Below are 16,088 nucleotides of genomic sequence, written 5' to 3' on the forward strand. Positions count from 1 at the left end.
CGTAACCTCAGCCCCCACCATCACCCCAACAACTGCCCCCAACCCACTAAACAGAGCGGCCTCCTTAATGTCAAAAGAGGTCAGAAGCTTCATCAAATCATTCGTGATTACTTGAGACAAGAGGTAATCGATTAGATGACATTAAGCGACTTTGAATAAACAAATTATCCTAAATAAGTGGACGCCTCCACGAATGCAGAAGTCTGAGGTTAGCCTAGATGTAAGTCTTGAGCTTTACTGCTTCACTGTTAACATTTACAGTATTACAAAAGCGTTTAAAGTTATAGAACATACAATAAATAAATAAAAGGCAAGTAAATAAAATGAAGAAATATCAAGGTGACATCGTGCGCTCCATGTCGCAGGAAATCATCAGTTCAATGTCGGATACTTAAAGTTTGTTTTTCATTCATTAAAACCCTGACCTCCTCCATCCAAGGTCTTTACACATGTTCATGTGCATCTCTCTCTCTCTCTCTCTCTCTCTCTCTCTCTCTCTCGCTCTCTCTCTCTCTCTCTCTCTCTCTCTCTCTCTCTCTCTCTCTCTCTCTCTCTCTCTCTCTCAAGCCAGCCGGGGGGAGTGTCGCCGCGGGCAAAACATATGCTTCTTTCCATTGCACTAATCCAAATTCAGCGTGCAGGAATAATTGCTGGAGTGGCCGTGCTTTTGCAGGGCTTTGTCCCGCTCTGGCTCCCGTCAACCAGGCACACGCCATTTCTGTCAACCGCTTTTGAGAGCTGTCTCTTTTTATCAAACCTCAGAACAACCTCACAAATGATGTGAACATTTAACAAACCGCTTCACGCTTCATCAAGAGCATGCACATTGTGTCCGAAAGAACCCGCCGCTCATTATTGCGTCTTCTTATTCATGTGTTTGTTTGTGTATTTGCTCATTGGTTGGAATTGTGTGTTTGTCTCGGTGCGCATCCGGCCGTATAACCCCCTGACAAACCGATGCTTCATGGGGTCGATTTCATCTGCTAGTCAAATGATCACTGAGAAATGATCAAAAGCAAAATCTTGTGATATTTGACAAATGCCAACACTGAAGAAAGACATCTGGATTTTTTTTAAAGCTTACAGTAGTGTAAAAATGTGAAACGGCAATTGTTACCTTTAGAAGCGATCTGACCATTAAAATAACGTTCGCTACAACCCAACTTGTAGTAATCGAGTATATATATATAAAATTCATTTTGATGTAACCACATTTTTAGGTTAGGCTACCTGACCATTTATTATTATTTTTACGGCGTATGAAAAATACGGTGTATTTTCTGCTACCTAAGTAATCGAATGAAACAATGTTGATATAACACTGTTTCATTCATATGCCAATCAGCTTGGCACCCAATTTAAAAAACAAAGGCCTATACACTGCCTGTTATTTGCCGTACAAATGGGTGTATACGGGTTGTTTTTTCGTCGCAACTGATCTACAAATTCGATATAGTTACGATTACTGTGGGTTTCTTGTACCGTTTTCTTCTTGTTTTCCTCTGCGTTTAGGCATGATCTTGATACGTGACGTGGAAAGTCCAGGTTCTCCCTATGGCCAGTCCGCCCCTGCCGCAAGGTATAAATAAGAGGGGTCTGGACTTCACAAAATTAAAGCACATTTTAAAAGAACGATCGGGTTATGTGAACGACTATTAAAAGTGTCTAAAGGTACATGAAGGTCAGGGGGTTGTGCAGTGGTCATACTAGGCGAGCAGAAAAAGAAAGTGTGACGACCAATTTATTAAACATTTAAGACCTGAGAATAAGAAGACACGTCTTATAAGCCACTGAAATGTTAGAATAAAAAAAATCATTTAAAATATTTATTTAAATCCACTGGTCATACCTAATAGTACTCAGTTATTAGTATCAATCATAATTTGAACACTGTGAACACTCATTTATCAACAATCATACGACCAGAGAATAAGTACACACGTCAACAACCATCCACAGTTTTTTTTTTCCCGACATGTCAGACATTTGTAGCCCCTTCAGCTGTGTTGACCCATATTATTTTTATCGACCGAAAACGCTGGCTATAATAATAATAATAATAATAATAATAATAATAATAATTATTATTATTATTATTATTATTATTGCTCATGAAATTATAACCAGTTCAACTACAGGCTGTGAACACTAAATTGTAGCGGATTATCTTTTATACATACAGGAAAAATAATAACTGGATTTGCTGTTTTGTGTGTTTGTGTGTCTTGACGGGTTCACGCTGTTCTTTTACTGCGTCTTAACATTTTTTTTCTGTGAATAAACGATGAAAAATTATCTCAGTAAAATTGTCATTTGCTTGGAAAGCGCACATAGCGGATAAAGAAAAGAGAGAGAGCGAGAGAAACAGAGTGAGAGAAAGAGAGAGAAAGAGAAAGAAAGAACGAACGAACGAAAGAGAGAGAGAGAGAGAGAGAGAGAGAGAGAGATAGATAGATAGAGAGAGAGAGAGAGAGAGAGAGAGAGAGAGAGAGAGAGAGAGAGAGAGACTGAATTAATAGACGTGATAATTTCACACTAAAGAAGAGCCCTATTTCATGTGGCTCTATCAGTTCCATCAGAGCGCAGCTGTGCTGTTATGATGAAGTTTGACGATGATGGTCTGAATCTTCCTCCAGGCGACTCATAGCTGCAGGCGGCGCCGGTGCCCGACCCTGATAAACGACTTAAACACACACGGGCCAGATCACTTATGCTCCTCTCTTCATTTTTCACAATACACACAACATTCATTTGGGCTTATTGCACCTCGACCTGATATATTTATTTATACAAACATCACAGTGGGGGCACACAACCGAATCGAAGTCGTTCTTTTCAATACAAGTTTGAGGTGAAAGCTGATCAGCATGCTGGATTGCAATATGTTCAATAAAGTGTGTGTAACCATATGCATTTAAAGCATAATTCCGATTTAGGACAGTTCAGAAGAATACTGTTAAAATAAATTGATGCAATAAAGAGCCTATATTGTATTCTAATATATATTTTTTGTTTGTACATAGAAACCTATGTACACTGTTTCAACGAACAATTTATTTTAATGCTGACATTGAGAAGAGAAACTGTATTTTTTTCCCCACTATCCAGGCAAACCAGTAGAAAATCAGGCACATATGAGCAATTACCTAATTAGTTAAATGTGACAATTATTTGCAGAAAAACCTCAACTCGCCGTTTCGAACGTCATAAATTAGAAACTGAAATGAAAAACAGGCATCGTTTTCCTGCCCTCAAATTATGCATTAGTTGTGCGTTTAGAGAATACTTCCAACCCGTTTCCAGGACTTGAGAAATCTGAAACAATTTGCCAAGAACATCAACACAATGCACAAGACTAAACTTCCTGCAGCCCAACATTACTGATTTGAATGAAAGCATTAATTCCCAATCATTTGTCTGGATGTGTTTGAGTGTTCCTCACCAATTTGCAGGGCAGAGAACATTTTCAATCAAAAGTCAAGGTTTTGAAGAAGATGTTTTGAAAACGGCTGAGAGTTTAAAGAAGCATGATTTGAACTCTCTTCCTCTTTTTTCAGCCCTAGTTGCATTTGGAGACAACATGGAAGTGAGTTTTTTTTTAATTGCCTTTCCTATTCTGGATAGAAGTATATGATTCTGAGATACTGTCAGTTGGATTTTGAGCCTCTTAGGATCACTCTTTAGAAGGAAATAACATTCAAGTTACTGCAGTGTGGCAATAACATATCACATTAAGGCAATATGATGCCCTATTATTGTGAAATTTAGCACTGAGCAATTTGAGATTAATTTTATGTGTCAACTTGCTTCTCCTCATTTTTGTCTTTTTGCCAGAACTCTTTTAGGGCATGGACTGAAGACGTTCAGACAATCTTGAGTCAATGAAGGTGTTTCCCAACAGTTCCCAGTCAAACCCACACCTCATCTATTACATCATCAAGAAATGCAAACATGTTGGGAAAGTTTAGGACAGCAGTATTTGTGAAGAATAATTCTTACTGAGAGAACAGGCAGATTTAGTTTAGGTTTATTTGATCATCAGATTATATAGAGACATCATGTTGTCAGAGATGGCAAGGGAAGGCTTGATTACTTGAAGGCCATGATTCAACACATGTAACCTGTTAAAACCTGCAGACAGATGAATAAAGTTGAGGTTTGCCATTTAAGTAGCTTCGGGAATATATGTCCTGCCAGAAACCTCTGACGCCCAGCTCAAACAATTTACTCTTTAAAGGATTTGATGAGAAATGTTTGATTATGGAGCTTTCTGACTTTTAATTGCAGATTTTGGTATCCTTGGAAGTCTGAGCACAGTTTGAGACATTTTTGAGATTTATTCTAAAACAATTCTGGGGTCAGAGGAGCAGGATCCAACACACAGAGAAAGAGGGATAGAGAACTTAAAAAGATCACTGATAATTAAGTGCTGGTTTCTCAATGGTGTCACTATATTTGCTTCCCAATGAAACGGCTGTCTGTCGGTCTCCTCCTCTGTTTGTGCTGCTACCACACACTCCTTCTAATAGGGTTCAATTAGAGCAACGGGAGCTGGGGTTAATTATGACTTAACACATTTGATTGAGTGGATTAGATCAGCAGCGATGAAGACTCAAGGGGAGAGGGACTCATTTACTATCCTCTGTTTGTGTCCTTGTTTCACAGTGTTAAAGAGGGTGGCTAAATATCAACTCTTAATGCCTTGTGTCAGCAGCTTTTGCTTGTCGCATTCAAACCATATACTTTGCATGTCCATAACTGCACGCACCTGCCTATATTGACTGTCAATAGTGTCACTGAATATAAGCAAAAAAACAAAAACAAACGCAGGTCCTCATAGTAAGTAAAATTTATTTCTATAGCACACTCAAACACAGTAAAGCTGATCGAAGTGCTGAACAGAAAAATCTACAATACAGTCAAATAAAACAAATGCATAAAAATACATACAATACAATGTGACAAGACAATCTCATAATAATACATTTGCAGTTATAAAGTGTGTACATCGTCTATAGAATTCGAACTGTATTCACCTTATGCACCAGAGAAACTAGCGCGCAGCCATCTTAACATTTTTAACTTGGAACTTCCGGTCTAGCAATTGATACACTGTAGATATCTGGTGTTGATGTCAAAGTGTAATTAGCTAGCATTTATAGGTTGTAGAGTTGCAAAAAGTTATCATGAGTATTTTAAAGTGTTCTGGGGATCTCATAATAGCTGGAAGCAGAGAGGAGAGATTTAAAAATAAGAGTACTTTATTCATAAACCTACAAGATCCTACCTTCATGCTGTGGACATACTGATATGCTTTTGTGCTCATGAGCAACAACACAAAGTAAAAAAATATCTCTGTAATACGAGCTGCTACTGTTTGAAATGACATGTCAACTACACATTTTAACACAAATTATTAACAAGCTGAAACCTAAAATTACACATACAACAATTAAATGCTTGTATCATGAAAAGATTCGGTGTGTCATAGCTGTCCGAATGTGATCTGCGAGGTGCAAGGTGTTAGAAAAACGGACATTCACAGTGCCAACAAAACACCTCACTAGCATTTTCATGTAGTAAAGGGATGGTGTAGACTCATACCATCTTATTACATTTTTAATGACTCTTTTCAGTGGCTTCCAGACAAACAGATGACAAAATCTGGAAGAGCGGAGCGCCGAAAAGTTAGGGTTAGGTGAATAGAGTGCAATAGTGTCCGCCCACTTTTTTAGTCCTCTTGTTTCCCAAAGTACTTGAAAATCAGTCAAGGTACAAGACTCTGTACTTAACTGTCTTTATTGAGGCAATGAACTAGAATTCCATGAAGCATTGCAAATGATGTATTTGAATTACAAATGATGGAAAAATTTAAAACTGTAGATTTAAAGTTATTACTTAGGAGTATGGAAAAGTATATTTTGATTTCAGTGCAAAATATTCAGATATTAAGTATATAAACATATAAGTAGTTTGAGTGCATCATGGGGGTGGGCGGTCGCTGCAGAGCTCTTTAAGTGTGCTTTTCTGCTTTTATTCATGATATTTTAAAGATGAAGAAGAAATAATCTTGACTGATGGCTTAAGCAGAAGCATTTACAGTACCATCGATTAACAACCTTGGAGCCCATGGTAGGTCTGTCTTCAAAGGTTTATAAGTTATCGATAAAAATCAATTCACCAATGAAGAAAATGACATTTTTACTACCAGAACCAGACTGTTGCACTCTTTTGAGTCTGAAAGAGTCTTCAGGAGAGAGTCTATCCATTTCAATGGAAGCCAGAACTTCGGTTGATTCTGGAAACTTCTTCTGGCTGCCGAAAGGTTTTGTTGCTTCCCTCGGGACATCATCACAGACGTTTCCCTCTCCAAGTTTTCTCGAAGGTTAAAGTCATCCTTCAGTCACACAAAAGCAAATTCAAACTTACAGCCCCAAAGACATAAAATCAAGGAACCATCACTGTGCGGTAAATATTTACAGTTGCAGACTTGAAAGAGCAGTAGAGAAAAAAGAAATTATAAAGGATTGAAAAAAGGACAGAATGACATAAAATGAGGGATTTATCCCAGGCAAATTGATCGCGATCATTATCCCAAATAAACACCTTCCTCCCACTGTTGAACAGATCCACATAATAAAAGTAAGTTGGGAATGAAGCTTTTGACAGGCTGCTAATGAATCGCTGTAGGCCCATCTGCCTCAATGCAAACAGAAATGTGCTCGAATCTCGTGAACTGTTACCACTGTCACTGTAAACAATAATTGTCAAACATATTTACTTGCAATCATTTTAGCAGATGTCACACTTTTTGTTTCCTCCCGGCTTTTGTATCTCTTCTCTACAGACGCGCTGCTCGGCCTAAACATGCACGTACGTCCCGTTTCTTTTCGCTTGAATATTGAGCAGGTATTTGCAGAGGTGCTCCGGGGCATGAGGTTGTGAGGGAGAGAGAGAGAGGTTAAGAATGGGAGCGAGAAGGAGATTATCTGGCCCCCTCATCAGGAAAGCAGCCCACTCCCTAGCCATGATGCCCCAAGGCCTAGGGGGGCAGCCCTGCCTTGCAGTCATGTACCTCTTTATCACCCTAATCTGTTAATTGTGAAAGCTCAATTGGCACATGGTGGCTTTTTATTACAGCCTACCCGCATTAACCAGACAGAGAATGCGGTAGAGTCAGCGCAGCCCTGCAAGCTCTCATCCTACACCCCTCCCTCCCTCCCTCTCTCTACTCTTGGTCCTTAATGTCAGCTCTAAATGGGTTCAGTCCAGAAGGTGAGTCTTGTGTTTACTGCCCCAGACCAAACAAAACAAATCCCATCTCTAGTGTTGCTTGCCCTTCTTTTCCCTTCCTTTTTGTGAGACTTAAAAAAATAAATAAATAAATAAAAAAATAATAAAAAAAAAATAACATGCTGCAGATTTTTGTGTTTATGCGGTAAGCACATGGAGAGGGCAGTCTGTTTTATATTGCTATTTTAACAGGACTGTCTGATGTCTTGTCCAGCACCGTTCTGGTAAAAAAGATTGGTTTTGAGAAGAGTGATCAGGCAATATACTGCGTTTCTGATGAGTCACACTGAAAATGACACAGACTGTAAATACTGCTAAACTAGGGAAAAAAGAAATGTAGTATGTAAATTATATATGTATGTTACAATTGTTTTGCATAATATTAATTGAACTTAAAATATATATTTAATCAATCTCATGTGCTTAGCATGGGAAAATGTAAGCAGTCAAATATAAGCAGCCCCAGAGAGGTATAAGACCCATTCAGTGTTTGTTATTCAATCAAAGCTTTATTTGAATCCACACTTGAGAAGCTAAATTTTCTCACACAAAATAATTTGTAGAATTCAAACGAGACTGAATTAAGCAAGATTTCACATATAGACTCAAAAACACAGGCACACATTTAATTGCACTCTAGTGCTGTTAGATTGCAGTAAAAACTTACAGCGCGGTACACACATTTGCCACCCTATGTAATGTGTGTTCTGGCGTCACTGCCTAAAGGACAAAACGACATGATTAATCCTAAAAAACATAAAAACCTTCGAAATTATATTCACTTTTACCCTGTTATAAACTGGAACAAAATAAAGCAAAAAAATAATTAAGAAAATGTAGACAGAGATACAGAGAAATACACTAGTATTTGTCTGTGAGGGAATTTTCAGTGAATGCTCTTATATGTAAATCAGTGTTAATTGATCATACCAATACAATTTTGCAGTAGGTTTTATTATCATATATTTGTTTGCTGAGAATTATGCTCCTGTAAACAGATGAGCTCGTCCTGAAATCTTGATAATTAGCAATGTGTTATAATTTTTCCAATCACCAGCCAAACACTTGTCAATTTAATAAATGAATTGATCAAATCAACAAGTGCAATCTACTGCTTATGACCGAATGGACGGCCCCATTCCATGTAACATCTAACTCACCAGTAGCAACTCCATCCTCTGCTCCTTCAATGAGTAGAATATATGTCATTCAGTCTTTCTCTTTTGAGATCATTCAATAATTGAAATTTCATTAATATTTTGGCTAAATTTAACTTTTTTCACCTGTCGCATTAACCACATGAGGGCTTGATGATGCACTACCCTTATACTGAAAGCTGATTGGCTTGAAAGTTTGCCTCTGAAAATGGTTATTAATCTGGAAAGAGGCAACCGTGTCCATGTTTGAATAAATTTTTTAGGAGACTCAGCTGTCTTTGCCTCCTCTGACTGACCCCCAATGTATACACATTGAACTATTACAACTGTTATCACATGACTGTTTGTTGACACTCTGGTGTGAATATCACCAATTAGTGAGAAATGTCCCAAGTTCAGATCCTGAAGGAGCATACTTCAAGAAACAGGGTAAAATTGCAGATGTACAGCAGAGCATATGGTGTTGTCATCATCCCTTCACCATGTTTGGCTTTTCAGCAGGCTATCTTGTTTCTGTGATGCAAATAGATAGCAGCCGAAGTGAGAGTGAACGTTGAAATTAAGCACAGGGAGCAGCTCAAAAAAAGTTTTACACAAGGTCACAATTCGTTTTAAATGAGAGGGGCTGACCAAATGGAGAACTAAACTGCCCTGGACATGCTGCGCTTATCTTATGTGTCTGGAGACAGCGCCCTGCCCCATGCCACCCTAGAGAACACTGCTCAAAGGAGCAAATTATTTAATTCAGTTAAGATTTATTTATTTTTTTATTATTGTAAGTATATTTTACTTATAATAATTTATTTATTGTAAACTTTTTGGCTGGGGCACAGCCCCCTCAAGACCCACCCCCTATGGTGTGTGGGGCACAGCCCCCCCAAGACCCACCCCCTATGGTGTGTTAAATGAGAATGCACCATAGACTTGTTTTTATATAAAGTTCATTATAATGACTACAGACTAACCCAACCCCTAACTCTATTTATAAAAAGAAAAAAGAAAACATTATTTAATGGAAATTTTTGCCTTTGAGGAAGTGCCCAAAGGGAGGTCTTATTAGATTTAGCTCACTTCTGCAGACAATAAACACACTTATAGACACATATATTAAGAAAACAAGAACAAAAATGTAATGTAATGAATGGCTATTGTCTTTGAACAATAATTTTGAAAATGAGCTGCCCTAGTGATCTTAATCAGAAACACTGTAAGTTGAACAGAAAGTCCAGGCCACCGAAAATAGGTATTGCAACTTGGTGACAGCGCAACAGAGTAAGTTATGATGGGCCATTAACGGTTGATGTTCTCAGTCACTGCAAACAGGTGTTTAACTAATCTACTCTCAAAACCCAAATGAGAACATTTTCTCTGCTCTTCAGTGTTAACGGCACATGTACACAAGCACACAATCACTCCTAGAACTGCACACACATGCAAGGCCTCCACTTGACCTAATGTGCCCATGTGGCGCTACCATAGTACAATGGAATCTGATGGTAATTTCATTTTTCGTAAATATACACTCAGTGGCCACTTTATTAGGTACACTTTACACCTACTTATTCATGTGATTGACTAATCAGCCAATCGTGTGGCAGTAGTGCAGTGCAATGCATAAAATCATACAGATACGGATCAGGAGCTTCAGTTAATGTTCACATCAACCATCAGAATAGGGAAAAAATGTGACCTCAATGGTTTAGACTGTGGCATGATTGTTGGTGCCAGACGGGTTGTAACTGCTGATCTCCTGTGATTTTCATGCACCAAAGTCTCTTGAGTGTATAGAGAATGGTTCGAAAAACAAAAAACATCCAGTGAGCGGCAGTTCTGTGGAAGGAAATGCCTTGTTGATGAGAGAGGTCAACAGAGAATGGCCAGACTGGTTCGAACTGACAGAAAGGCTATGGTAACTCAGATAACCGTTCTATATATAGCATCTCAGAATGCACAACACGTCGAACCTTGAGGCAAATGGGCTACAGCAGTAGAAGACCACGTCGATTTCCACTTCTGTCAGAAACCTGAGGCTACAGTGGGCACAGGCTCACCAAAACTGGACAGTTGAAGACTGGAAAAAACGTAGCCTGGTCTGATGAATCTCGATTTCTGCAGAGGCACTCAGATGGTAGGGTCAGAATTTGGTGCCAACAGCATGAGTCCATGGACCCAACCTGCCTTGTGTCAGCAGTACAGGGCTGCATTTCCCAAAAGCATCATAAGCCTAAGTAGATCATAGAAACCATTGGCACCAATGGTACTATGATATACTTAGGCTCACGATGCTTTTGGGAAACGCAGCCCAGGCTGGTGGCGGTGGTGTAATGGTGTGGGGAATATTTTCTTGGGACACTTTGGGCCTGTTAATACTAATCAATCATCACTTGAATGCCACAGCCTATTTGAGTATTGTTGCTGACCCTATGCATCCCTTCATGTCCATAATTTACCCATCCTCTAATGGCGACTTCCAGCATGATACTGTACATTGTCACAAAACAAAAGTCATCTTAAACTGGTTCATGAACATAACAATGAGTTCACTGTTCTTCAGTGGCATTCCCAGTCATCAGATCTGAACCCAATACAACACCTTTGGGATGTGGTAGAACAGGAAATTCACAGCATGAATGTGCAGCTGACAAATCTACAAAATTGCATGATGCAATCATGTCAGCATGGACCAGAATCTCAAAGGATTGTTTCCAACATCGTGTGGAATTGAGGCTGTTTTGAGAGGAAAGGGAGGCCCTAACCAGTATTAGTATGGTGTTCCTAATAAAGTGCTCAGTAAGTGTATTCACACACACACACACACACACACACACACACACACACACACACACACACACACGTCGGTGCAGCTATCATTATGAGGACTTTCCATAGACATAATGATTCTTATACTGAATGAACTATAGATTCTATCCCCTAACCCTAACCCTACCCGTAAACCTAACCCTCACAAAAACGTTCTGCATTTTTACATAAAAAAAAAAAATAATAAAAACATTGTTTAGTATGTTTTTTTAAGTGATTTGAATTTTGGGGACACTAGAAATGTCCTCATAAACCACATTTATAGCATAATACCCTTGTAATTACCAGTTTGTATCCTAAAAATGTCCTCGTAAACCACTCAAACCCGCACACACACACACACACACACACACACACACACACACACACACACACACACACACACACACACATCAAAAAACATGTATTTATTGGAAAAAATTTTTTACAGTAAAATGCTCAATTTACCTGCTATCCTGTCACTGATCTCTGGGTTTCCCTCACTCCCACAGATAGCAGGGATTTGGCCTCCTTGTTGATCTAAATGTGATTCATTTTATCGTAATGGTGCGGCTACCTTGGGTGTGTAGGCCAACCCGAATAGGGTTTTACAACTTAAAAGAAGTCTGTACCCCAGGCAACGTTTTATTACAACTACTGTTTACCTCTGACAATACATCGAAAGTGTTTTATTATTAAGTTTGGACAAATCATTTGCCTGGGGTTGAAGGTGCTATGCCATTGAAATGTAATCCCACAGCTGATCTGATTACTGCCAAGACAAACAAGACGAAATCAATTTCAAGGGAAAAGCAGAGGAGGAGGAGGAGGAGGAGAGAAACAAAGTAGAAAAAAGAAAGTGAGAGCAATGAGATCAGAAAAAAATAAAAAATGTGTTTGCTTGACACTGGATGCAGCTTCATCCACATCTGACTTCCAGTTGCACTTGTACATCAAAGTGCAAGAGGCGACATCTTGAATAAAAGACTCATAATGAACACACAGTATTTATTATTTTAATTGGTGTTTGTCAAGGCACACATATTATTATTTCTCAAACTTAGGGTTAGTGATTTGAACAATTTATTAAAGGAACAGTTCACCCCAAAAAAATGAAAATATCATGTCATTATTTAATCACCCTCATGTCTTTCCAGGGTTGTGGACTCAAATCGCATGAATTGGACTTGACTTGGCTCGAGTCACTAATTTAATAACTTGCAACTTGACTCTACATAATCAAAGAAGACTTGCGACTCGACTTAGACTTTGACAACAATGACTTGCGATTTGACCAGTACTGAAGTCGATGTGGGAGAATGGGTTGGCGAATGCTGTGAGAGGGGCCCCCCTAGGAGTTGTGGGCTTCTGGGCTTCAGCCAGTGTAACTCTGTGCGGTAATGTGCCCCTGCTGAGAATTTGAAGTGAAGCTTATAGTTTTGCTATATTTGTAGCGAAGCTACTGCCCATCACTGGTTAAATTTACCGTAAAATACATGCATCTGTGGTTGCCAGAAATGTACCGTAAAAAATACGGTGTCCATGTTTCAGGCTTTACAGAATGTAATTTTGATTGCTGTACATTTTACAGTTCACTACCTATATTTTTAAATGGTGTAAAGTTGATATACTAACCTTCTGGAACTATAAAAGTCTGCTTTTCACTTTAAAATGTGTTGTTAATCACCATACTACATAAGGCCACATGATGATACAGTATTCATCAAGAGTGGCCCTTCCAGGAGCAATAATTAATACACATGTAAAGACAGTGCACAATGTGACTTACACAAACACAAAACACCATCACGTTAACACATGACAATAAAATACGCAATAAACATTAAATAAACTACATGAAATATAACACAGAACACCCCAGTGTACATAACTGATATTAAAAATAAGAAGCATAACTATTGCCATAAAATATAATGGAATGTGATTTTGGGAATGCCCCATTGTTGTTTATCACAGAAATTTTAACAACAGTTAAACATACAAAGTAAATACAGTACATTCTCTTGTTAAACATACCTGTAACATACATTTTTACCATTAATTATACAATAAAATCATACTTTTTACATCTAAATTTTAAAATATTTTACCGTAAAATTACATGTATTATCTTGTTAATTATGTGTTTTTTTTTTACAGTATATTTTAACTACCTGTTAACCAATAAATGTTTTTCTTTTTTTTTTTTACTGTAGAATTTTTACATTCTTTTACCATTAAAAATATTGACATTTTTTTTTAAAGTAATAGTATATAAACTCAGCAAAAAAAGAAACGTCCCTTTTTCAGGACACTGTATTTTAAAGATAATTTTGTAAAAATCCAAATAACTTTGCAGATCTTTATTGTAAAGGGTTTAAACAATGTTTTCCATGCATGTTCAATGAACCATAAACAATTAATGAACATGCACCTGTGGAACGGTCGTTAAGACACTAACAGCTTACAGACGGTAGGCAATTAAGGTCACAGTTATAAAAACTTAGGACACTAAAGAGACCTTTCTACTGACTCTGAAAAACACCAAAAGAAAGATGCCCAGGGTCCCTGCTCATCTGTGTGAACGTGCATTAGGCATGCTGCATGGAGGCATGAGGACTGCAGATGTGGCCAGGGCAATAAATTGCAATGTCCGTACTGTGAGATGCCTAAGACAGCACTACAGGGAGACAGGAAGGACAGCTGATCGTCCTCGCAGTGGCAGACCACGTGTAACAACACCTGCACAGGATCGGTACATGCGAATATCACACTTGCGGGACAGGTACAGGATGGCAACAACAACTGCCCGAGTTACACCAGGAATGCACAATCCCTCCATCAGTGCTCAGACTGTTCACAATGGTGTGACACAGCATCATCGGACTGAGCTTGTTGTCATTGCAGGCAATCTCAACACTGTGCGTTACAGGGAAGACATCCTCCTCCCTCATGTGGTACCCTTCCTGCAGGCTCATCGTGACATGACCCTCCCGCATGACAATGCCACCAGCCATACTGCTCGTTCTGTGCGTGATTTCCTGCAAACAGGAATGTCAGTGTTCTACCATGGCCAACGAAGAGCCCGGATCTCAATCCCATTGAGCACGTCTGGGGCCTGTTGGATCGGAGGGTGAGGGCTAGGGCCATTCCCCCCAGAAATGTCTGGGAACTTACAAGTGCCTTGGTGGAAGAGTGGGGTAACATCTCACAGCAAGAACTGGCAAATCTGATGCAGTCCATGAGGAGAAGATGCACTGCAGTACTTAATGCAGCTGGTGGCCACACTAGATACTGACTGTTACTTTTGATTTTGACCCCCTTTGTTCAGGGACACATTATTCAATTTCTGTTAGTCACATGTCTGTGAAACTTGTTCAGTTTATGTCTTAGTTGTTGAATCTTTTTATGTTCATACAAATATTTACACATGTTAAGTTTGCTGAAAAGAAAAGCAGTTGAAAGTGAGAGGATGTTTCTTTTTTTGCTGAATTTATATTAGGGCTCTGAAATGTAACTAATTAATCACACAGTTTTCTGTAATTAATCGCAATTAATCGTGATGCATGGTACATTAAAACAAATATTAATATAAATATAATACTTTGAGAGAGCTAATAGTTTTCCTAAAAATGTATGTCCTCATATGGGGACAACAGGACTAAGTTGTGAAATTTTAAATAATAATAAGCTAAAGACAGTCAGTCAGTTTTCCCATCAAATTCTTTAAGTTTCCAGGGGAGCTGTGCACAAGGTCTCAGGTAAGTTGGGACGTAAAGGAAGTACTAGTTAGTTTGTAACTAAGTCAGTGCTTAATTTGGTTGCACCACCTGTTCTTAAGGCAAGACTTAGCTAGTATGTCGTAAGCTCTCCTGTAATAATGCGTAGTCACATAATATGACATTTACCTGAACTAATCCAATAAACAGCCTTAAAATTTGTGCACAGAAGTGTTAAAAAGCTGTGAACTTCAGTTTGATCTTTTTAAGGTTGATGTTCAAACCTTGTTTGTTCACGTAACTGTCAGCTGTAATAATTTATATCCCAATTAAAATACGATACGTAATTAAAGTAGATTTGATAAATAGTATATTTGCCCTGTGTAAATAACAATATATAGGAACTGTATCTAAAATAAATAAGGGGTGATAAATAAATACTAATACAACAAGCTGGAAAAATAGACATTTTAATATCCTATATATATTTTGAATGTGTTGAAACTTGACACCGGGCGACGCACCCCAAAAACTGCACCGTTAGATCGGTTTCATGCTGAAGAGCCGCTTAAAAGTACGATATTTTTTCTCTCTTGTATAAATGTAAACGAGTGCAAATGTCAACATCATATTGTATGTCAAAATGATTGATGCCTGTCACGCAAAATATGAGCTCATTGATGTCATAAAATATCAGTCTGCTTTTTTATTCCATCCGTTACTCCTGGTCGGAGGCTGCCGTATATATTTAGTTTATACGTAGGGTTATGTTCTACCTAAGTTTAATGGTGCAACGCTCAAATATTTAGTAGTGCGTCAATTGTGACTTAGTGCACATTTACGCGACAAGTAGTTAAGTTTTAACTGACGTATAGCTGATGCAACCAGCCCCAGAAGTGTTTGTGTGAAGGAGTTCGTTGTGTGTGAAAGGTGAAACCTGGGACTTTAACTCAAAAAGGTAGGTCTTTAATTAGACAAACTCAAAATAGCTTTTCTGCAGTCACTCTCAATAATCACGCTTTTCAGCGTATACAGCTCTCTCTCCCTCTGTCTCTGGCGTGGTTCCTCCTTATATCGCTCTCCCTAGTGCTTACTACAATCAGAAACAGGTGTTAGACAT

The sequence above is a fragment of the Myxocyprinus asiaticus genome, chromosome 44, assembly GCF_019703515.2.
Source record: "Myxocyprinus asiaticus isolate MX2 ecotype Aquarium Trade chromosome 44, UBuf_Myxa_2, whole genome shotgun sequence".
NCBI lineage: Eukaryota > Metazoa > Chordata > Actinopteri > Cypriniformes > Catostomidae > Myxocyprinus > Myxocyprinus asiaticus.